The following is a 24,396-nucleotide window of genomic DNA, read 5'->3' as shown; positions in this document are numbered from 1 at the left end:
TGCAAACTGAAATGTGGTTAGAGAGCATGACTGACCAATGGTTAACAAGTCTGGTGGGAACATGCTTTCCTGAGTGTGGAGTGTGAGTAACTAAAAAAAAAAAAAAAAAAAAAGAAAGATAAACAGGTATACCCATAGTTTGAAATGACCACATAATATAAATGTTATGAGACAAGAATGTGATCATTAGAAATAGCTTTTTATTTATTAAGATGTTGAACTATAAATGTTGTGGGAAGGAAAATCTAAGAGGTGGCCTCATAATTCCCCTTGGGAGGGAGGATGCTTTTGGTTGACAGAACACTTTGTTGAGTCATTTTAATTGGAAGGAGGAAGGTAGTACTCAAATCAAAGAACACACTTCTCTGAGGGAAAAAATAATAATTTAGGGGTTAGGTATATACAAATGAGAAAAGAGGGATTTGAAGAAGGGAGAGGGAGCTCAGTCATATGACACAAGGCTTGAGTCAGAGCAGAAGTGATGACAGATGGAAATTCCCTGATGGAAAAGAAAACAAGAGTTGATTTTACTTCTAAGAGAAAGAAGGTCTAACTAAATATGTCTAAATTTAATTTGCATTGAATCCTGAGCTGTAATGATGCAGTTTTCAGCATCTCTTTTAAAACTGAGGTCATTGTGTAAGTGATACCTTGGGAAACTGAGGAAAATAAGACCGTTTTTCTTTCACATTTGGGATGTGAATAAAGACATGATTATAGGAAGAAGGACTGGAGAAAGTTGTAGAAAGTCTGAGAAGCCACAAATCTGCCTCAGAAGTAACCAGTTGATATAGAAGGCCCTAAAACCTTTGGTAGGTATTTAAAAGGATTCAAGGCTTTCAAACATACAAAGGCTTGAGTGTGAGCCAATTACCCTAAATACTAAAAGAAAAGATAACTAAAGCTGACATCAAGGTCTATACACTATAATTTCAGTGAACATTGCACTGTAAATGCAGTTTTCAAATCAGTATGTAAGGTTGAAATAACAACATATTAAAGAACAGAGATGAATGTTATGGTTTATATAAAACCATTAGTTTGGACATTAAATTTTTTATTTAAGTACTTTTATTACATTCATAGTGGCTATGTTTATGTTAGAAATATAAAATACAATTGGAATACAGAAAAATAAAATAAAACTGCATAAAAGTTTACAACCTAATGAACATGATTATCACTACATGGTTTAGATGTAAAATTTTATGAAAATATTAAATGAAATTTATGATATAATCCTTCTAATATATTACAAACTTTACTTTTTAGTAAACATTTTTCTTTTAAGAATACCTTTCTTTACATAAATGGTATCACAATTTATATACTCTTGCTCTTTCACTTATACTACATCATAAAAAGATTTTATATCTGTATATGCAGATCCTATTATATATATGCAGTTCATAAATTTGATTTATTATATCCATGATAAAAAGTACAAAATGCAAAAAAAAAAAAAAAAAAGGGACACTATGTCTCTTGTTCCATTTCTATGTATCCCACTATTCCTGCCAGATAGATTATTTATTATGTGACTGTGGACAAATAGGTTCACCTCTGTAAGTCTTAGTCTTCTCGTCTGCAAAAAATTCTGTGGTTCCAACCAAATGGAGTTGTTAGAGAATTAGACAGGCATTTAAAGCTCCGCATGGAGTCTGGCAGACATTTGGTGCTCAGTACATTGTTGCCATTGGTAAATGCTTTCATCAGCACTAAGTGTCAATTACTGTAAAACCCATATTGTAGCATATTTCCTTCTTTAACATATTGATATGAATCATGTTAATTCTCTTCCTAGCAAATACCTATTGAGTATTTATTAACAACAATGTAGCTGTAGTAGTTGGAAAATTAGTTAACTCTATATGAATTGACTTATTTCTTTTCAGTCTTCATGTCATTTTTCTCCACTGAGAGAGACAAGAGACAGAGAGAAAAAGAATAAATATCATTGATAGTATTATTATTGAAAATTGAGGCAGATATGTATAATGCTCTAATGAACATTATTTGAAATGGGTAAATTTTATTTAGAACAAATTACCAAAACTGACTATAAATGTAGAGAGAATCCTAAACTGACATGAATTTTTCAAAGGTAATTGCTAAGTAATATATTGAACCCAATATGCTTATATAGTCAAGACAGTGTAAAACATATACACTGTAGTATATTATTAGCTAATATAGTATTTAGTTAATTTACAGAGTACTCTGAGTGAATGCAGGTAGCCAGCAAAGAGATACAGAACTGTCAGGGAGTGACAGCTCTATTTATGTGAAAGCTACAGTGTCATACATCATCCTAGTTGTAGTAAATGGTCAGCAGTGGTTACACTGAGCTTACTCTGATATCCTTTTGTTGATAGTTCTATATCAGGCTTACTCTCATGTTCTGTTCTTCATAAATATTTATCTAAGTCTCAGTTATCTCTGTCAGTGTAATTTACAAATATGATTAGTCACATGTCACATCCTTTAACAATGCCTTAGATTAAGTTTAGTTTCTCACTATATGTTTTACTAACGTATGTGTATATGTTTATATGTACACAAATGTATATATTCATACAAATATATATACAAAATAAGGCATTAATTTAAAATATATTATTTTTTCTCTTGTTCTTTTTGTTTCTAGATCTTTCATTTTCTATTTAAAAAAATAAAATTCATGCCCTTAATGTTAAGGATTTGGCTTTGATTTCTGCTTTGACTGCATCCATACTTTGATGTGGGATGCTCTCAACACCATTATTTTCAAGGCATTATGTCACTTCAGTTTTACTTGTTCTGTGATTCAAGAATTAATTAGGAAAGTGGCTTTTTAAAATTGTGTTAATTGACTAATTATCAAGTGACTTGTTTTTATTTGTGTATAATTTTATGAAAATGCCTGTAATATTTATATGTTAGTCAGGGAGGTGTTTTCCTTTTATGTGCTCATTTCTGTTTTGAGGTCTACTATATAATTATTTCTGGATATGTTTCCCAGACACTTAAAGACTATTAGGTGCTTCATCTAAGATGTCAAAGTGGAGGACTCATCAGCTGCTTAGTTAAAGGATTCACAGTTGAGTCAACTTGTGAAGAGGTCAAGAACATGAATAAACCCAAAAGGGAAATACAGATTTTTCTCTTATTGGGAAAGTCGTTTTGGCAAGATACTGGGCCAGACTAGGTTTGGTTGATCTTCTGTTTGGACACTGACACAGCTTTTCCTTTTCCATCCAACATCACATCACCAGACTGCCAACTACACTGTAGGAACACATGCTCTCTAAATGCCTTGTGCCAACGGGTGGTCCTTTCTTTGACTTAACAATTCTACCTAATTAAGCCTGGAAGAAATCTACTATCTCAAGAAGGCTCTCTTCTCAAGCAGAACTGGCAAACTAATGGTCTAAGATAAGGGTGATCATAAAGTTAATTTGTTGTCTAAGCTGAGACACAGTCAACAATGAAAGCAGTTCTATCAATGTTTATTTTGGGACAACTGTCTTGGGAAAATTCTGAATTATGGTCTTTATAACTGTGATCTAAACGTAGCCTTAGATGATGGGAAGGAGAAATTAGCAACAGTTAAAAATCAAGAGAGTTCACATAAGAATTCACATTGCCAGGTTTCATTATTGTTGTTTTGTTTTTGTTTGTTTTTAATTATCATGAGATACTATCATGGAATGTTGCAAGTTTGGTTCTCTGAGAGGCAGATTCTGAGATTGAGTTTAGTGGGCAGAATGTTAATTAGGGAGTGCACTTAGGATCAATATCTGTGGAAGGGAGGGAGCTGAGGCGAGTCATCAGTGACAGCCTCAGCTGACCCCAGGGGGTACTCTAGAGATAAAATTGTCCCCGCACAGTTCCATATATATCCACACTATGCCTCACAAAGGCATTGTACGTGTACTGACTGAGTTGTTGGAATTACTTTGAGGAAGCAGTCCTTAACGAGGTTGACTGCTAAGAGCCATCCACAGATCTTCCTTGAAGTGCTCTTTTGGTGGTGCATCAACATGTTCACCAAAATGGATTATTACACTTGAGAACTACAGTCAGAGGTTTGTGGTTATCCCCGTGTGATAGGGCAGAAATCTCAAGGTCTTCTACTTGCTCGAGTCACAGTTTCCTATTACCAATTTGGCCTCTATGTATTTGCACCAGTGACCTCTAGTCTAGAGCAGTATTTCCTGCTTTTGCTCTTGGCACTACAGAGGATACATTTTGTTCCTTGGCCTTTTCTGGGCTCCTGGCTTTGCCAATACTGATGTCTTTTAGTTCTGCAGAACAGTGACAAAAGCAGTGGCTCACACCCAGTCACACACAATGCCCCCATTTTTAAGCACGTACTTTATGATTCCCCTTGACTATCCTAAATTAAATTCAGAATTATGACTACATACATTTCAAAAAGCCGATACTATGCCTAAATGTAATATAAAATTGAACAAAAGGAATATAATTTATAACAAAATTACATATTTTTCATATATAAAAACTTAAGAGATGACTATATCAGTGAAAATATTGGAGTCAGATGCCTGTATCTGAAAGTCAAATCTTAGTGAATGCAATGGCTACAAATATAGACTGAAACACTTACATGGCACATGACATTCAAATATCACATGGAACAATTTTCCAAAATAAAGAATGACTCATTCCTTTCTCTGAAAGATACGATGTTTTTCTTGATCTACACAGTAATGCTATTACTGGGAAATTCACCAAGTATTAAAACTACTTGATAATACTTCACATTCATGTATAAAGTGAAATCAAAGTTCCAGTCTCAACTATTAATAAACCACTTTTTATAGGAATGATCAATGAAATTCACAAGTGTGAGGGATGCAGAATATGGGGCAGATTTTTGTGACACAGGACTGTCATCAGCACTGCCAGATTTCTTGCATCTCAGGCACAAAACCTAACTGTCAGTTGGACCGTTCAGTAAATAATGCCCCCACCCTGGAACACTCATGTTAAAAAACATTGGAAGTTTTATACACCAGAAATTGACACAACATTGTAAACTGACTACAATAAAAGAAGACAAAACAAAAAAACCACTGAAACTTAAATTTACCAATCCAGCTTCATTCCTTGCCCCATTTTTACCTAGTGCCCAGTGGTCCATGATTGCCGTTGCTTTCCCATTAAGCCTTACTGTTACAGAAAGTTGATTTATCAATCTGCCTAAAGCCTTGTCTCGCCTTTTTCTATCAAAAATTCTTCCTAGTCTGTGGAAGTTAGAAAAATCTACTCTGGTTTCCAGGGATGATACAGGGAACCCCCTTATCTCATTTCCTCATTTCTTAGGATATTTGTTTTAAACTGGAATGGAAATATTCAAGCATGTGAACTCATGCCAGCACACTTCTGGGAAGCTCTAAATATTTAATTCTGTAAATGGAAACATTCATTTTATAAAAATCTTTTTATCCTAATTTAATATTATTTCCTTCAGGAGAAAGCATTCTCTCAGCATCTATGAAAGATAATTTTGACTGCCATTTTCCCAATATGATTACAGAAACTTTGTTGAAAGGATTGGGGACTTTGGTATCATATTTAGAATACAGCTTTAATGTCCACAATATATATTGTCCACAGTATTTAAATAAATTGAATATGCTGAGGTAGGCAGCATGATAATAAGGCAGTGGCAAAAGATTTGCATTCGGTTCCACTTTTGTCTGGAACTAGTTACATGAGCTTAGGTGAGATGTTTAACTTCTCTCGGCTCTGCTCTTTCATCTGTGAAATTAGTGAGTTGGAAAACTTGATCTCTGAGGGCCCTTTCAGCTTGAAAATTCTCTGACTCTTTTCATGATTACCTTTTCTACATTTTTCAGATGTTAAATTGGCAAGATGTTAGGCTTTGAGATTTTTTTCTTTTTGGAAAGCTTTCAGCTCTATTTTGCAAATGCAGATGTTTGGTTACATATAGAATTTCCCTGATGCCTAATGATATATGCCCTCAGCTGCCTTTGAGCAGATTATCCATCTGCTATCTTATGTTGACTCTGAAAAGATCATTTTAAAATATTTTCAGGAGAGTAATTCCATGGAATATGACATATCTTGAGACACAGCCAGGCATGACCCGTTTCAGCGTAGACGGAAGGGATCTGGAACCTAATCTACTTAGTGGTGTGGAGCAAACACCAAGGTGGCTGACCTATCTACAGCTGTTTTCTTGGAGGAAATCTATATTGGCAGGCAGAACGTAATAGCCAGAGACTACACAATGGCTGATTGGTAATAATGAAAGTAATGCCATTGGTCTCAAAGGACCAATGTAAAAATAATAGATCATGTAAATTAATGTTGACTGAATTTAATGTTAAAATATATTCATTATTCATTGACTAAATTCTTATTGCCTACTATGTATTCCTGAATAAAACATGTTTTAAAAATCAGAATTCATTAAGTAGATACTCAGTATAATAGAAATCTTTTAGTGTGAAACAGGGTTTTAGGAATAACATTCTGGGACTTGAGTAAGAAAAAATAAGAAAAAAACAAGTAAATAAAAGCCTTGTTTTATAAAACTGAACTATTAGGCCAAGCCATTAATACACTCAGTCAGAAGCAAGAGACAATTGAAATCTAGTTAGAGAAACTAGAATTTAGTGGAGGATTTTATATCCGGAGCAATGTAAAAGTCCAGTTTGTTTTAAGGCATCAATTAAAGGCTGCACTAGAAGCCAGAGCTCATAACTTTACTCCTAAATATTTTTTAAACTTTATTTACTAAGTGTCTTTTGAGAGTTCTCATGCTTAGACCTGTATACAAAGTTTATCTTCTTTAAGATCTTCATAGGCACTCTGGCTTTGTAAGACACCATTCCACAGCATAAACAAATCAACTACATACATATTATCCCATGTTAAATTTAGATTTTACTTTAAAAAGATTAAAATGATTTTTTATTTTTTGCATTTTTTATTAATTATAATGGACTATGATTTATCTGCAACCATCTTTCATACACATTATTTTCAAATGTAATGACATTGATAAATTTAATAATTGATGAGATGGAAACTGTTACTTTTTTAGTCATTTAATTACACATTTGTTAACTTTGGCATTACAAATTTCCTCTCCTACTCATATTTTTTTTTTTTCAAATCATAAACACTGAGTAGCCCTTTGAAGTGGGTATAGGTTTTATGCATAAGGTATCTATTGTGTAAGACAGACCTTTCTAGGGACATAATGTAAATGGGTGAAAAAAGCCAGGTGTAAGATACTTGACAATGTGAGACACATTTGGAGAACGTATGACTTCTCCTAGGAGGAAAGTCACTGAAAAACAAATTTCACTAGTTTCAAGTTTCTGAAATTAATCCTGTATAAAGCCAAAGACTATAAGGGAGTTAAGACTATCAGGGATGGCCCAAACCATGTGAAGAGGAAAACAGACTATAACCAGGAAACACTGGCATGTCAAACGTCCTCTGAATTTATCTAGGACACCCTAATACACTCACAATATACTCATTGAGAGTTAATATGTGCTCCGTTTCCAGTAGGTTGGCCAAGTATAATGCAAGACACTCAGTTGAATTTAATTTTAGATAAATAATTTTAATGATATTTTTAGTATAAGTATGCCCCATGCAACACTAAGGTCATGAGGACATATTTACACTAAAAAACAAACATACAAAACTGTTATTCATTGTTTATTCAAAATCAAAACTTTACTGGACATCCCGTGATTTTTTTTAAATTGAGGTATAATCGGTTTACAATGTTGTATTAATTTCTGATGTACAGCATAGTAATTCGGTTTTATATATATATATATATATTTTCTTTTCATATTCTTTTTCATTATAGGCTATTACAAGGATTGAATATAGTTCCCTGTGCTATATATTAGGATTTTGTTGTTTATCTATTTTATATGGAATAGTTAGTATCTGCAAATCTCAAACTCTTAATTTATCTCTCAACCCCCCTTCCCCACTGGTAACCACAAGCTTGTTTTCTATCTAAGTCTGTTTTGTAAATAAGTTCATTTGTCTCAATTTTTTAGATTCCACATATAAGTGATATCATATGATATTTTTCTTTTTCTTTATGGCTTGCTTCACTTAGTATGACAATCTCCAGGTCCAACCATGTTGCTGTAAATGGCATTATTTTATTCTTTTTTATGGCTGAGTAGTATTCCATTGTATAAATATACCACAACTTCTTTATTTAGTCATCTGTCAATGGACATTTAGGTTGTTTCCATGTCTTGGCTATTGTAAATAGTGCTGCTATGAACATTGGTTAAACCCAGATTCTTGACATATGAGGATGGGTCTTGTCCCTGCCCAGGGCTACCTTGTAGGAGTTTCTGGATCAATTAAATTGAAGGATGCTGGCCTCTTGCCTCCCATTCTCAGTCCTTTTTAGGATACCACACTGCCTTCTTCATGATGAGTAGTTATTTTGCATAGATTAATTGACTATAGGCACATGGGTTTATTTCTGGGCTCTCTATTCTGATCCACTGTTCCATATGTCTTTTTCTGTCAGTACCATGCTGTTTTGATTATTGTAGCTCTGTAGTATTGTCTGAAGCCTGGGAGGGTTATTCCTCCAGCTTCATTCTTTTTCTTCAGTACTTCTTTGGCAATTCTGGGTCTTTTGTGATTCCATATAAGTTTTAGGATTATTTGTTCTAGTTCTGCGGAACAATGTTCTGGGTAATTTGATAGAGATTGCATTATATAGATTGCTTTGGGTAGTATGGCCTTTTTAACAATATTAATTTTTCTGATCCATGAGAAGGGCATAATCATGTAATTTTGTTTGTTAATTCTGGCAGCCCTAATATCTAGACATGGGGGAGAAACAACTGAGCGAAAACAGACACAATTCTAGTTCGAGTGGAGGAAGCAATGAGATTGGGAAAGAAAAACATTGATCCAACAACTACACAAACTAATGTAAATTGTTCCCATAGCAAATACTATGAGAGAGAGAAAAGGATGCTTTGAGACTCCATGACGGGGGGTTTTGGCCTGATTAGAAAGGTTGAAGTGGCCTTTTATGCCATCTGAAGGAACAGGAGACGTTAACTAGACCGAGGATTGGGGAGGGGGAGGGGTGGTCAATAAAGAGGATTTTGAAGAGTAAGAGACAGAGATTTTGCACATAAAGATATCACAAGGAGGAAAAGAGAATGTCTGAGTACCTCTGATGAGTGAGAAATTACTAAAAGGAGAGGACATGTGTGTCATACTAAGATCTGTTTTCACCTTAAGAACAAAGATGAGATTCTGAGAGTCTTCCACAGGGGAAAGCAAGGGGAGTAGACTGGTGTTACAGAAGGTGATGGAGACATCTCAGGGTGAAGGGCTTAAACCAGTAACTGTGCACCTAGTCTCCTTCCTCTCTTTCTCTCTCTCCCCTCCAAAAAAAATCTGTATCATGCAATCATAATTGTCTCCTTAATCTGATCATATTACTTCTCTATTTATAAAGTCACTCTTGGTTTCCCCACAGATAATGTATTAATTTTGATGTCCCAGACAGTGGAATTGTGTCTCTCCTCTGCCCTTTAAGTGTTTCAACTCTCATTTACATATTTTGTATTTCTTAAAGGCCCTTCCATTACACCAGAACTATAGGCTAAGATGGCTTAAGAGAAGTTAATAATTTTCTGTAATTTCCCTGGTGAGTAAGAAATTTTATATTAACTAATCTTCAGAAAGGACATAGCGTAAGAATTGTTTCAGAGTAAGATAGAAGTCAGTTATTGAAGGAAATGGTCTTCTCATTCACATATCACTTTAAGCACAGAATCTCATCACATAAACTGTGTCACTAAGCAGCTTGGTAAGGTTTTTTAAACTTAAATAATAATGGAAAAACAAACAAAAAAAACTGATCTAAAGAAATTTGTTCACTTATTTAAATCTATATTAGAACTTCAGGAAATTATCAGTTTGGGCTGCTTCTTGAGGCATCTACAGTGAAAAAGATACATTTCTAGTACTTTTTGCATAGCACCTTATTATTCGTATTGTGCCAAATCCAGCAATGTCTGTTTGCAGTTTTCCACTAAGTCTTAAAAAATGTGCAATCTTCTGATTACCATGAACAGCTGGGGTTAAGGTAATTCCTTATCATATAAACAACAAAAACATAAACATTTTTAGAATCATATATTCATTATCATACTTTCTAAACATAAATTCACATAGCACATTAGAAATGACTGGAATATCAAATGATTCATTAATTCTCTCAAAGAACATTTGTTGGGTGGCTCCTATGTGCTCATTCATGAATGAGCTGTGGTAATAAGTCAGTGCATTTATAGTTTAAAAGGTCAGGGAGAGGTAAGCATTTAAGTATAATATACTTTTGTAACAAAACCAGATATATTCATGTTACGGTGGTTACTATAAAGAGGGTAACTCTGCCTGAAGGTTCAGGGAAGGTTTTACGGCTGAGATTGTTAGCGGATAGAGGGGCCTTTAAATTAGGACGCCCACCAGAGTGAGTCTTTGCCACCAGCTGTGAAAGAATTTGAGCATCAGAGGCAGAAGGACAAAGTGAACGGCTGCTTTGCTATGTAGAAGAGGAGAAGGAAAGGGAGGTGCTGGAGGGAGGAAAAGGTGCTCCAGTGGGGAGCGGTCAGCCAAGACTGCCGGGAGACTTTTGTGGGAGGCTTCTGCTATCGCGTCCTCGTACACTGGAAGCAATCGCCTTTCTTTCCCATTCCTTGTACTTGAACTTTTCTGGCTGTTGTCATGGCAGTTGTCAACTGTCATGGTGCTGGCGGGTGTGTCACTTAGCAGGCTAATGCATTACAGTGACCCTGTAATGAGGCTCAAGGTCCACCAGAGGTCAAGTCGGTCTTGGGCTTTGCAGGTTCTAACCAGTTCTGTTTCTTCTCTTTGCTGCCTGAGACTTAGATAAGGGTAGTTGTTTTCTATTCAAGGGAGGGGCAGGGGTATGATCCTGGGGGCAACAGCCTTGGTAACCAGGACCCTGCCCCAAGGCTGCACTATTGTTTCTTTTTTCCTTTTTTTAAACTGAGTTGTTGCACTATTGTTTCTTAATTGTTCTCCCCCTCTTCTTTGCATTTTTTCCCCTTTCCCTGATTAGCAACTGTTTGAATCTGCCCTTTGGATCTCAGGGAAGGTCAAGGAGGCTGAATGAAGCCTATTTCAAACAAGAAATGGGGAACAGGGCAAGATTTATACTGGGAGGACCCCACAGGGTCCTGCTCGGTATCAGGATGGTTTAATAATTGTTAATTTAAAGTGATGAAACTAAGGCTAAGAGAGGTTAAATGGCTTGCCTGAGCTTATACAAATACTGTTGGGCCAACTGACGTTCTTCAAAGTGACCCCCATTCCTGACATTCTTTACTGGCTGTGTTTCTCCTAACAAACTAGCCCCAGGTGATGCCTACCTTATCACAGTCATTGTCCTCTCCATCCTTCATGGGCCCTAAACTTCTTACCTCACCTACAGCCTATCAGAGACTTGTGCACAAGCCAGTCAGGCACCTTGTGACCCGACCTTAGAAAAGACCCCCAGAACCGGCCCTCAGCGCTCATATAGGAACCTCTAGTCTGTGTAGCCCACTGTTGCCTACAGTAGTGTACCCCTGATAAACTCCTTTTCTATTCCCAAACTATATCTCTGGCAAATTCTTTCACCAACCTGTGAGTCACCATGTCACTGACTGGCTGTGTTATGTTCCACAACAAATATCACTGGAGAAACCATGTTTTTCCAATTAAGAACTCATGGTTTTGATTGAACATGGCAATTGAGACATCATTTAGGACCTGAGAAAGATTTTAGAATAATGGTTGGAGAAAAGAGATTTCAGAGAAAAGAATAGTAATAATATAGGGTAATAAAATGAGGAAGACAAATGTAGTTGAATGGTTTGAGACGTTTGGTTTTGAAGTGAACATATTTTTAAGCTGAAAGAGGTGAGGTCATGATATATGGTTAAAGGACATGTGTGTGTGAAAGGGTTTCGGTCTAAAATGTCTAAAATGGAACTGGAGGATATGAATGGAAAATCTCATGCATGGACCTCCAGAAGAATGGAATTTAAGAACTGACAAAGATTCCCATAAATGCCTGATTTACAGAAGACCGAGACTTATCTCCTGACCAGTGAACATCTGCCAAGACTCTCTCCCCAACCTCAAGCCAATGAATTTACTACTTAAACTCTAGGTGCACTTCCCCTGATCTGCACTCTTTGCCCATAAGTTCAGCTCACCCAAACTCTCAGCAGTCTCTCCTGGAACTTGCTACAGCATGCCTTTCACTGAATTGCAGTTTCTCCGCTGTTCTCAAGAAATACAGTTTCTGGTAATTTGAGCTTGCCTCAGTTTACCTATTTATTTAGGTTGACAGTTGAAAAGGAGAAAATAATGGAAAAAAAAGAAAAGAAACACAGTGCTGGACCTGGTATAGTTTGGAAGCTCAAGCCTGGAATGTCAAAGAATCAAAGAAATGGAGGCATTAACTTTGAATAGCAGCAGCAGCAGGAGAATTTAAGGTCAAGTCTTTCTCTGAGCCTTGGGAGAAAAGGAAGTAAAAAGAATTTAAATGAGCTTTGCTTGTAAGAGCAAAAAAGCGGATTATTTTCCAAAGCTTTGTCTGGGGGGATTTTGTTTGTTTGCTTTGTTTCTAAATCCAAAATTTGCCCTCTTTTTTTTTTTTTCCCCTCCTAAAGTTGATATGTTCCTGAAATTATAGTTAACTGAAGTGTCTGATAAGGTGGCTTCTAGCTAATCAAGGTTTTTATCTATGTTGTTTGCTCACTGACAGATTAATTGCCTGAATTGCCTTTTTATTTTTAAGTAGTCCTGAGAAGGAAATTTAGCAATTAAAATGATTTAGATTATGCAGCTTATGTAGCAGTTCAAATGACATTTGAAAGATAGTGGAGGAAACTAATAAATGATTGTACAAAATAATATGTACAGAATTTATGTTTGTTGCTATAATTAAAAGTGAGTAACTTGGTGATCCAGGTCAGTTTTTACAAAGAATCATTCAGTTGGGCTTTTCAAATAGCTTTAAAAATTGATTGTTTCTAATCAGTCATATTTCAACTTCAGATATGGATTTGAATATTTAATTAACTGATTTTGAAGTAATGTGTTATGCACTTTATTTTATGTAGTTGATAAGTACTTTCGTGTAGAGATACAGTGAGTACTCATAAAAGTTTAACTAGAAACTTCAAATCAGTATATTAAGCACAGATTGTTATGTTTTCAATTATTAAAGGAAATGTGCCAATACAGGTTTTTATTTTAATACTTCATTTTAGGCGTTGCTTTATATATTCACTGGATAAAAATAAGTATAACTCAGGGAATAAAAATCGTTAAAACATTTAATTATCAGGAATTATACCAACAAAGAATACTGTTAAAAATCAGAAGCATATATTTCTAGATTTGCTTGTATGAAACTAGAGGTGAATAATGCACAGATACATTCGTATGTAATTTCACAAAATGAGATCATTATAATCCCTGCAACTGTTTTTTTTCTTTTAATATATATTGAGTAAGTTTCCAAGCCAATAAATACCAATTTGCATAGATGTGCATTTAACTGTGTAGTTTTCATTGTATGTATTTTTAGGTGATTAGCACAAATTAATTATACATAAGATATATATTTTATATATATTTGATTTTTTCCCCCATAAAAGTGCATTTTAAAACTTTTGATGCTAGACTAACTTGCCTCCATAAAGGATGTAATTTAAATCATCAGAAGTTTCCTTTGCAAGAATAAGTCTTAGGAAACAATGGTCTCTGAGCCAAATCTGGCCTGCCACCACTTGTAAATAAAGGCTCTCTGGAACAAAGCAACGCTCATTGGTTTACCTAGTGTTTCACAGTTTCTCATTTGTTACTTACTTTTAACAGTAGTTACAACAGAAACTGTATATTATATATATTATGTTTAAGAGAACCTAAATTATTTTCTATTTTACAGAAAAAGTTTGTCAATCCAGTGTTAGAGATTTTTCCCCACAACCTTATAGATGTCTCAAATATAGAGTAAAATAGAATAAAATTTTTGTTTTACTTTATTTAACAACTGCGATTTAATATGTTTTCATGTGCATATTATGTCTATATTTCTTCCATTCTCACTGCCATATTTTCTAGTAGGACATTAATTTTTTTTCTTGTTGGTACAAGAAACCACTCAATATGTTGAAAATGTAATTTTTTAAACAATCTTATTGAGATATAATTTACATATCATAAAATTCCCGTTTTCAGTGTATAAAGATTTTTCATAAATTTATAGAATGTAACCATCACCATAATGCATTTTTAGATCATTTCATAGATTCAGAGTGATTCCAAATGTCCATTGCAGCCAATCCCGATTTATAATCCCAGCCTGAGGCAACCACTATTGTCACTATATTTTCTGTCACTAAATATTTGCCTTTGTGGACCTTTTCTATGTATGTAATCATACAGTATGTGGTCTTTAGTATAATGTTTGTGTTTGTCCATCTAGAAGTGGATTGTTTGCACTTTGGGGCTTTTTCAAATAAATGTTGCTAATAGCCATTTGCATACAAATCTGTATGCAGAGATGTTTACAGTTTTTTTGGGTAGATACCTATAATTAGAATTATATTGTACATTTTTGTGTAACTTATTAAAAAGTTACCAAATTATATCTACAGTAGTGGCACAATTTTACATTCCCACTAACAGTATGAAGGTTCCAATTTCTCTGCATAACCCTTCTAATTGTCTTTTTTTTTTTTAAATTATAGACATGCTAGTAGGTCTGAAGTAGTATCTTATTGTGGCTTTAATTTGAATTTCCCTAGAAACTAATGGTGTTGAGCATCCTTCCCTGTGCTTACTACCCGTTTCTATGTCTTTGGAGAAATGTCTATTCAAAGCTTTTGCCCATTTTAATTGGTTTGTCTTCTTATTATTCTTTATGCATTCTCAAGCCAAGTCCTTTTTCAGATATATGATATATAAATTGTTTCTCTTTTGTGAGTTGTCTTTTCACATTTACTGGTAGTCATTTTTGAAGCACAAAACATCTAATTTCTATGAAATCTAGTGTATCTATTTTTTCCTTTTACTTATACTTTTGGTGTCATATTTAAGAAGTCATTGCCAAGCCCACAGCCATTAAAATTTACACTCACGTTTTTCTAAGAATTTTATAAATTTAACTTTTATATTCAGGCCTCTAATCTAAGCTGAGTTCTATTTTGCATATGATGTGATGTACAACCAAACATAGTAAAGAAAACCTGATAGGCCACTGAATATGCTCTCTTCTGTTTCTCGATTTTTACCCCTTGAGTTTAATAGTTATTTTAAAGCATAAAATCTTCTACAGGAAAAAATGCATACATTTTATGTAAAAACATTACAAGTATTTTATAAATATTATAACATGTATACAGATAAAAAGGAGAGAATTCACATTTTAGCATGACTGAAGACAGAGCATTTTAGGTTTCTATCATAACTGAAAATAGCTAGAACCTTTTCTTAAGCAATTTGGAATCTCTAGAGGACAAGAGATCAACTCATTAATTTGACAGAGTCTCTAAGGCCAGGAACCAAATTGCAAATGTGGCACCTATGTAGCTAAAACTATGGTACAAATCTAGTTACAATTTTCCCATTGACTATAGCATCCAGGTAATTATCCGTGTTAATTAATGCCAACAAACATTTCTGTAATTCTGTGTTCTGGAAGGAATTTACCTTTTTTTTTTTTCCTGTCTAGCAAGGCAATACATCTAACAGAATGTGTTTGCTGTGCGTAACTGCCATGCAGGTAAACATCAGGGATGTTAAATTGTCATAAAATGTTCTGTGAATTACTTCTCTGAGCTAAGGGACATGACACTTGTTTATCTACATCAATAAAACAAAGGTAGACATGTCCTTTGTTGTTTAAGGACCAAGATAATACAGAGAAAGTGAGGATGCGGTTAAATACCCTAAAAATAAAGGATGCAGTTCTGGCTAGAACTTCACCAACAGCTTAGAAATTTAAAAAATTGTTAATATTAAATATTAACACCACACTTGTGTAATTTCTATTTATTATTTGTGATCTTGGGGGTTGTTCATTTTCTGTGTGTATCAATGTTTACATATACAAGTATACTTTCTGGCAAAATCCCAGATTACATTGAACAGATGGTTTCTCGAACCGTAAGAAAATTATATGATTATGATGGAATTTGCATCAGTGAATTAAGTATAACTTATACCAAGAATTTCTGCCATGTTAAAATTTATTAAGTATCAATTTAAAATGAATTAAGGTCTAAAGAATGGGTTTAAGCATACTTTCTTCTTCACCAAAGCCTGTGAGAAAATTTCACTATTGGCTGGTGTGCATGAGAAACTACATAGATGCAGATATAATGAGGAAAACATGATGACTGTCAAAAAATGGTGTTTTTGTTATAAGTGTGATATTGAACTCATTCATTCCTTTAGTTTCCTCCAATTAAAATTAAAATTTGAATCAGTTGCTTAAATGAAACAGAAGTGATACTAAAAAAAAAAAATTGATAATAAGCATGACACAAACACTGATCAGAGCAGATGGGATTTAAGGACCAGGAATGATTTTAGTGCTAGATTTACCAATTAAATAAGAGCTTAGAAACATATTTTTTAGAAGGCATCCTTATCTAAATGATGAATCATATAATTCTAAAAAAGCTAGTGTCTGAGTTAGCAAACTCAAAATTCTAAAGAATGATTCCCTGTTAATACTATTGATAATCTAGACCCATGTCACAAATCAGCTGTTTGATATTAATGATAAATGTGAAGTTCTTTAGTTATACTCAAACAGCGACAATGTTAAGGGAGGTGGAAGATTTAACAACTGTTAATAGGAAACAAAACTGAAAAAAAAGACAAATTATTAAGCTCTATATGATTTTTTAAAATGTAATATGTTTGTAGGAAAACAAGTTAATTTCATAAAAAGCAGAATTAACAGAAAAATAATGTTCAGCTCTAAACAGTCATTAGTTCCATGGTACTCCATCCATGGCCCAATTAAATGTGAAATGTCTCATTTACATTTCCTTGCTGTCATTTTAAAGAATGATACATGCTTATAAGCTGTCATCTGTAAAATATGAGATTGGCTTTGAGAATGAAAGGCCTTGAAGCTGTGTGATATGGGGAAAAAATTGAGAAAGGATGAGATGCTTTAGTTATACGAGGCAAGACTTAAGGAATACAAGGGTACGTTCAAATATGTGATGTTCCGTGACAGACAATAAGGGACTAGAGATAATTGTATTGCTTCAGATGACATAAGCAATTTCCACGGATGGTAATTATTCAGAGACCTATTTCCACTCCAAACACGGTGGTGTGTCTCTGTAACAGTGAGCGCTCCAACAAGGGAGGGGGCTGTCTCTCAAAGTAACCTTGGATGAACACTAGTCATGGATATAGAGGAAGGTATAATTAATTGACCTTTAAGCTTGTTTCCACCTCTCATATTCTCATTTTATGATCATTTTGACACATTTCAATGTTACAACTTGTCATTTCAATCCGTAAACTGAGGCTGACGCCATGTGAACCAGTAAACCAGGTGATACTGTTTCATGATGTGTGTTACCTTAGACACTAGGAGGTAATGTATTTTTCACATAAAAATTGTTTTCACTTTCATTCTTCTATCAAAAATTTATATTACATCAAGAAAATGTGTAAGTGTATATGTCAACATATAGAAAGTTATCAACACAAGCATTGTATAATTAACAAATCTTTGTTTTTAATTCACCCTTTTTTCCTCAATGAAGGATTGTAGTTTGAAAGATTCTATTCTATTTTTAAACCACTACAACAGCCTGTTTCCCTGAGCTGGTGGGTGAGCCTCTTTTTTTTAGCAGAGAACCCAAACATTCCAAGGGACTGGTTTTATATGGAGGCCTCTTTCCTCTGTGGAACTCATGTCCAAAGACCATGTTAAACGTGTGCACGCAGGGATTTAAACCCTAAACCCCAGTCCACAGAGATGATATGCCTGATCCTTTCACCACCCCACACCCATGGCACTTACTTAATTTTTACTTGTTTTAGTTCTACACCACCTTGACTTTGAAAATTTTACTTTTTGCCTGTGATGATTTAAGTTCCTTCTATTGAGCTTGCCTATGCATTTTATTAATATATTTAATACCATGGGGGAAGAGAGTATCCCAGTGAATTTGCCATACTTTTAAGATTGGCTATAATATTATCTTTTTCATTCAGAAATATGAAGAATCCTCATCTTTTTTTGAAGCTATCTTACTGTTGTTGTTTTTTTTTTTTGATAGTAGATCATGCTTTATATATATATTATATATATATTAATTGAAGTACAGTCAGTTTACAATGTTTCAATTTCTGGTACAGCATGATACTTCAGTCACATAGGAACATACATTTGTTCCCTTATTCTTCTTCACCATAGGTTACTATAAGATATTGAATATGGTTCCCTGTGCTAAACAAGTTTATACTGTATATCTATTATATATATATATACATATATTAGTATCTGCAAATCTTGAACTCCCGATTTATACCTTCCCACCCCCTTTCCCTCCTGGTAACCATAGTTTGTTTTCTATGTCTATGAGTCTTTCTGTTTTGTAAATAAGTTCACCTTTTTTTGTTTTAGATTCCACATATAAGTGATATCATGTGGTATTTTTCTTTCTCCTTCTGACTTACTTCACTTAGAATGACTTTCTCCAGGTTCATCCATGTTGCTGCAAATGGCATTATTTTACTATTTTTTATGGCTTAGTAGTATTCCATTGTATAAATATACCAAAGCTGTTTTATCCAGTCATCTGTCGATGGACACTTAGATTGTTTCCATGTCTTGGCTATTGTAAATAGTGCTGCTATGAACAATGGGGTGTATGTGTCTTTCTAAATTAAGGTTCCTTCTGGATATATGCCCAGGAGTAGAATTGTTGGATCATATGGTAAGTCTATCTTTAGTCTTTTGAGGCATCTCCATACTGTTTTTCATAAGGGCTGCACCAAACTACATTCCCAACAATGCTGTAGGAGGGTTACCTTTTCTCCACACCCTCTCCAGCATTTATTGCTTGTGGATTTTTGAATGATGTCCATTCTGACTGGTGTGAGGTGATACCTCATTGTAGTTTGGGTTTGCATTTCTCTGGTAATCAGCAATATTGAGCATATTTTATGTGACTATCGGCCATTTGTATGTCTTCTTTGGAGAACTGCTTGTCTAGGTCTTCTACCCATTTTTGAATTGGGTTGTTTGGGTTTTTGTTGATCTTGTAGTTATTGAGTTGTATGAGCTGTTTATATGTTCTGGAAATTAAGCCCTTGTCAGTCTCATCTTTTACAAATATTTTCTCCCATTCCATAGGTTGTCCTTTTGTTTTGCTTATGGTTTCCTTTGCTGTGCAAAACCTTACAAGTTTAACTAGGTCCTATTTGTTTATTTTTGCTTTTATTTCTCTTGCTTGGTTAGACTGCCCTAACAAAAACACTGCTAAGATTTATGTCAGAGAATGTTTTGCCTATGTTTCCTTCTAAGAGGTTTACTGTGTCTTATGCTTAAGTCTTTAAGCCATTTTGTTTATTTTTGTGTATGATGTGAGGGACTGAATCAACTTCACTGATTTACATGCAGCTATCCCGTTCTCCCAACACCAAGAAATGGACAAATTCTTTAGTTTTATAAGTCAAAATATTTCTGTTCTTTAAGTTGGCAGAACAACCTATTTTAACCCATGTTTGGAATAATTCTTCTTACTTTTCCCACAACTCCAGGAGACTTACAGAATATATAGAAAATGGAAAGAGCCTCTAATCGTGAAGTCTGTGTGGCCACAGTCTAATATACTTATTGCTGTGCAGGTCAGTGTAACCTTTTAATATTTTACCATGTGTCATAAAATACTTTCCACATATTATTTATCGTAGTTCTTATTGATGTATCACTTATTCAACCATTTATTTTGGGTTTAATATTAGTTACTCCCAACTTTTACACATTACAAATAATGCTACAGAGGAATTATCTTTTAATTCTTTTGTTCAGTGTGAAACCCGAAATCTCTTTTCTAGTTAGTTATGACATCAGTGGGTTTACCCCAATAATACAGAGACTGAAATACATTATAGTTACAGCTGGTCTTATTCTTGCTTGGTCCTGCTTAGGAGTAGATGATTTAAACCACACGGGCACTTTACCTTCTCAGAAGCCATGAAAGTTCCATAACCCTTGCACTGTCGATACACTAAGCCACTCTTTTCCTGTTGCAAGTATCATAGTACTACTCACTCCATCCCCTTACACATACTTAAGCAGCATAAGCATTGTACTCATAATAAAATTGCCTATAATACTACTCCGAAGCATTCAGATAATTTGAGTTAATTCTGCTGCTCTCTTGAACTAATTTTTAGACGTACACATTAACAATCCATGTCTCTTGCTATGGAATTAGTATGTTTTACTTCTGAAGCACAATCAGCTCTAACAGTTACAGATACTCCTCCCTTCATAGTTCAAATAATCCTAGTTCCTGTGTACATCCTCTTCTTCCTACTTTACCATGTTTTATAGCCTAAGGATAAACTTTAAAACTAAATTATCCATGATCCTAGTACCATAAATATTGTATAAAGAAAAGAATGAGTTGTGGCAAATCAACTAAGACTTTCAGTATGATGTTGGTAGTATCATCCTTGCCTTGTTCCTGTTCTCAGCAGGAAAGTGTCTAGTTTGTCATCATTAAGTATGCCATTCCCTGTAGGTTCTTTTTGTAGATATTCTTTATTAAGATTGGAGTTAACTCCAGTTTGCTGAGAGTTTTTATCAGGAATTGATGCTGGACTTTGTCAAATGCATTTTCTGCATCTATTGATATGTTCGTGTGATTTTTTCTTCTTCTTTAACTATTTGATCTAATGAATTACATTAATTTGTTTTTGAAAACTGAAACAGCCTTTCATACCTGGAATAAATCCCACTGACTCATGGTATATAATTCTCCTTATTTATATGTCATTGGATTTGACTTGGTAAAATTTGACTGAGGATTTACATTTATGGTCACAAGAGATATTGGTCTGTATTTGTCCTTTCTTGTAATATTATGTCTTTCTATCCTTTTGATATTAGCGTAATACTGGCCTAATACAATGAGTTAGGAAGTGTTCCTTCTACTTCTGTTACCTGGAAGAGATTGTATAAAAGTGGTACAATTTCCTCTTTAAATGTTTGATAGAATTCACTTGGGCCTGGACTATTCTGTTCTGGAAGATTATTAATTAATGATTCAATGTATTTTGTAGATATAGCCTATTCATAATGTCTGTTTTGGTTAATTTGTGTTCTTTCCAGGAATGGGTTTATTTAATCTGTTAGCAAATTTGTGAGCATTGAGTGGTTTATAATATCCTTCTTAATATTTACATGATCGGTTTTGAGGGCCCTCTTTCATTTCTAATATTAATTATTTTTGCCTGCCTTCTCCCTTTTAATCTTTGATATCTTAACTAGAGGTATATCAATTTTATTGATCATTTAAAAGAAACAAGTTTTGATTGCATTGATCTTTTTTTTTAATGAATTTCTGCCTAGTTTGTATTCAATTTACTTTTCTATTTCTAGTTTCTTAAGGAGGAAACATATTGATTACAGATCTTTCTTTTCTAACATACAGATTAAATGCTATGAATTTCCCCCTAATCATTTGGTTTAGCTGCATTCCACATATTTTGACTAGTTGTATTTTTATTTACATCTAGATCAAAATATTTTTTTATATTTTTCTTGAGATGTATTCTTTAAGCTATGTATTATTTAGGAGTTTGTTTAATTTCAAAATATTTTGAGATATTCCATCTCTCTGTTATTGATTTTAGTTAACTTTATTATGATCTAAGAATATACTGTGTATGATTTCTATTGTTATTCATGTTAAGCTGTGCTTTGTAGCCCAGAATGCCATGTGTCTTATCATTTTGGGTTGAATTGTGTACTTCTAAAATTCATGTGTTAAAGTCCTAACACTAGTACTTAAGAATGTTACCATATTTGGAAATACATGTAGATGTAATTCATTAAGCTGAGATGAGGTTATTTGAGTGGGCCCTAATACAATATGACTGGTGTTTTTATAAGAAGGGGAAATTGGGAGACAGACATGGACATGGGAGATTGCTATGTGAAAAAAAGGCAAAAGTTAGGGTGATCTTCCCAAAACCAGGAAATGTTAAAGATCACCAGCAAACCACCAGAAGCCAGGAAAGTGGAATAGAACAGTCTTCTCACAGCCTTCAGAATGAACCCTGCTGACACCTTGATCTTTCATCTTGAATTCTAGATCTTTGAGAGAATAAATTTATGTTAAATTAGTCGTTTGTGGGGTTCTTATTACAGCATCCCTAGCAAACAAATGTGTTGATTGTCCCAAGTGGCATTGAAAAGAATATGTATGAAATCATATATAAATATATTTAGTTGACTAATCATGTTATTTAGTTTAACTACATCTTTACTGACTTGTCAATTACTGGATCAGTCAAATACTGTTAAAAGGGTGTTGAGGACTCCCGCTATGAGAGTGGGTTTGTCTCTTTTTTCTTGCAGTTCTGTAAGTTTTTGCTTCATGTGTTTTGGCACTCTCTTGTTAGGCTCCTACACAATAAGAAATCTTGGAAAATTGGCCTCTTTTATTATGTAATGCTTATTATCCCTTATTATTTCCCTTGTTCTGAAGGTAGCTTTGTATGAAATTAATATAGTTTTGTTGTTGTTTTTTAGTGTTAGCATGGCATAGCTTTCTTTATCCCTTTACTTTTTAGTTTTGTCTTTATATGTTAAAGGGGCTTTCTTTCTCAATATAGTAATGGGTCTTTTTAAAAATTTGCTCTTAGAAGCTCTTTTAATTGTACTTCAACCATTGATGTTTAAAGTGATCATTGATATAGGTGGATTGATATCTACCATATTTGTAATTGTTTTCTATTCACTGCCTTTGTTTTTTGTTTTTTGTTTCTCTTTTGACCTCCACTCGTTTTCTAGCTTCTCTGGTTTTAATGGGGTGTTATACATAAAACCATCTTTGCTACTCTATTAGTATATCAATTACATATATATATATACATACACACACACACACACAGATATGTATGTATATACTCCCCCATACATCAGACCTATGATACATTTTGAATTAATTTTTGTAAGTTATAAGAGATAAAATATAGGCTCATGTTTTGCACATGGAAGTCTAATTGCTTTCGCACTATTTGTTGAAAATACTACCCTTTCTCCATTGAATTGCCTTTGTCCCTTTGTTAAAAATCACTTGATATCTGTGTGAGTCTATTTCAAGACTCTAATAATTCCATTGATTTATAGCTCTATTATTTTACCAATATTGCACTGTTTTTATTACTGTAGCTTTATAGTAGTTCTTGAAATTGGGTATTGCTAGTTTCTGAACTTTGTTCTTCTCTAGTATTGTTTTACTATTCTAGTTCTCTTGTTTTTTCATATAAATTTTAGAAACTGTTTGTCAATATCTGTAAAATAGCTGGTTGGGGTTTTGACTGGTATTGTGTTGAATCTACTGTGCAGGTTGGTAAGCGTTGATATTTTAAAATATTGAGTCTTTAATTTGTAACATAGGGTATCTTCCCCATTTATTTTGTTCTTCTGTGATATCTTTCATCAGTGTTTTGCAGTTTTTTACATATAGATCCAATACATGTTTTAGTAAATTTATATCTAAGTATTTCATTTCTCTAACTACTTGTTGATAAAGGTGCAAAGGTAATTCAATGGAGGAAGAAAAGTCTTCAACAAGTGGTGCTGGAGCAATTGGATATCCACTGGCTAAAACTTGAATCTCAGTCTAAATCTCCATCTTATACAAAAATTAACTCAAAGGGATCACAGACTTAAATGAAAAGTGTAAAACTACAAAACTGTAAGAGACAACAAGAGTTAGAATCTTTCAGCTAAATACTAAAAACATGATGCATAAAAGAATAATTGATAAGAGGGTCTTTCACAGAGCAAATGTTTCTAATGTTGAAGAAATCCAATTTAAGAGAATGAATACACAAACTATAGACTGGGAGAATATGTTTGCACATCATATATCCAAAAAGGACTAGCATGTAGAAAGATATCACAAAAGAACAAATGGGACCTAGTTAAACTTACAAGGTTTTGCACAGCAAAGGAAACCATAAGCAAAACAAAAGGACAACATATGGAATGGGAGAAAATATTTGCAAAAGATGAGACTGACAAGGGCTTAATTTCCAGAA

The 24,396-nt window shown here is 34.0% G+C and overlaps 1 long non-coding RNA gene across 2 annotated transcripts in view; it reads right to left on the bottom strand.

The window, feature by feature from the left end:
• Positions 1–24,396, bottom strand: part of LOC135321218 (uncharacterized) — a 491,507-nt gene that overhangs the window by 7,446 nt on the left and 459,665 nt on the right. The window lies entirely within an intron of this gene.

Source organism: Camelus dromedarius, chromosome 4 (assembly GCF_036321535.1).
Source record: "Camelus dromedarius isolate mCamDro1 chromosome 4, mCamDro1.pat, whole genome shotgun sequence".
Lineage (NCBI taxonomy): Eukaryota > Metazoa > Chordata > Mammalia > Artiodactyla > Camelidae > Camelus > Camelus dromedarius.
This window is presented reverse-complemented; position numbering and strand designations above follow the sequence as displayed.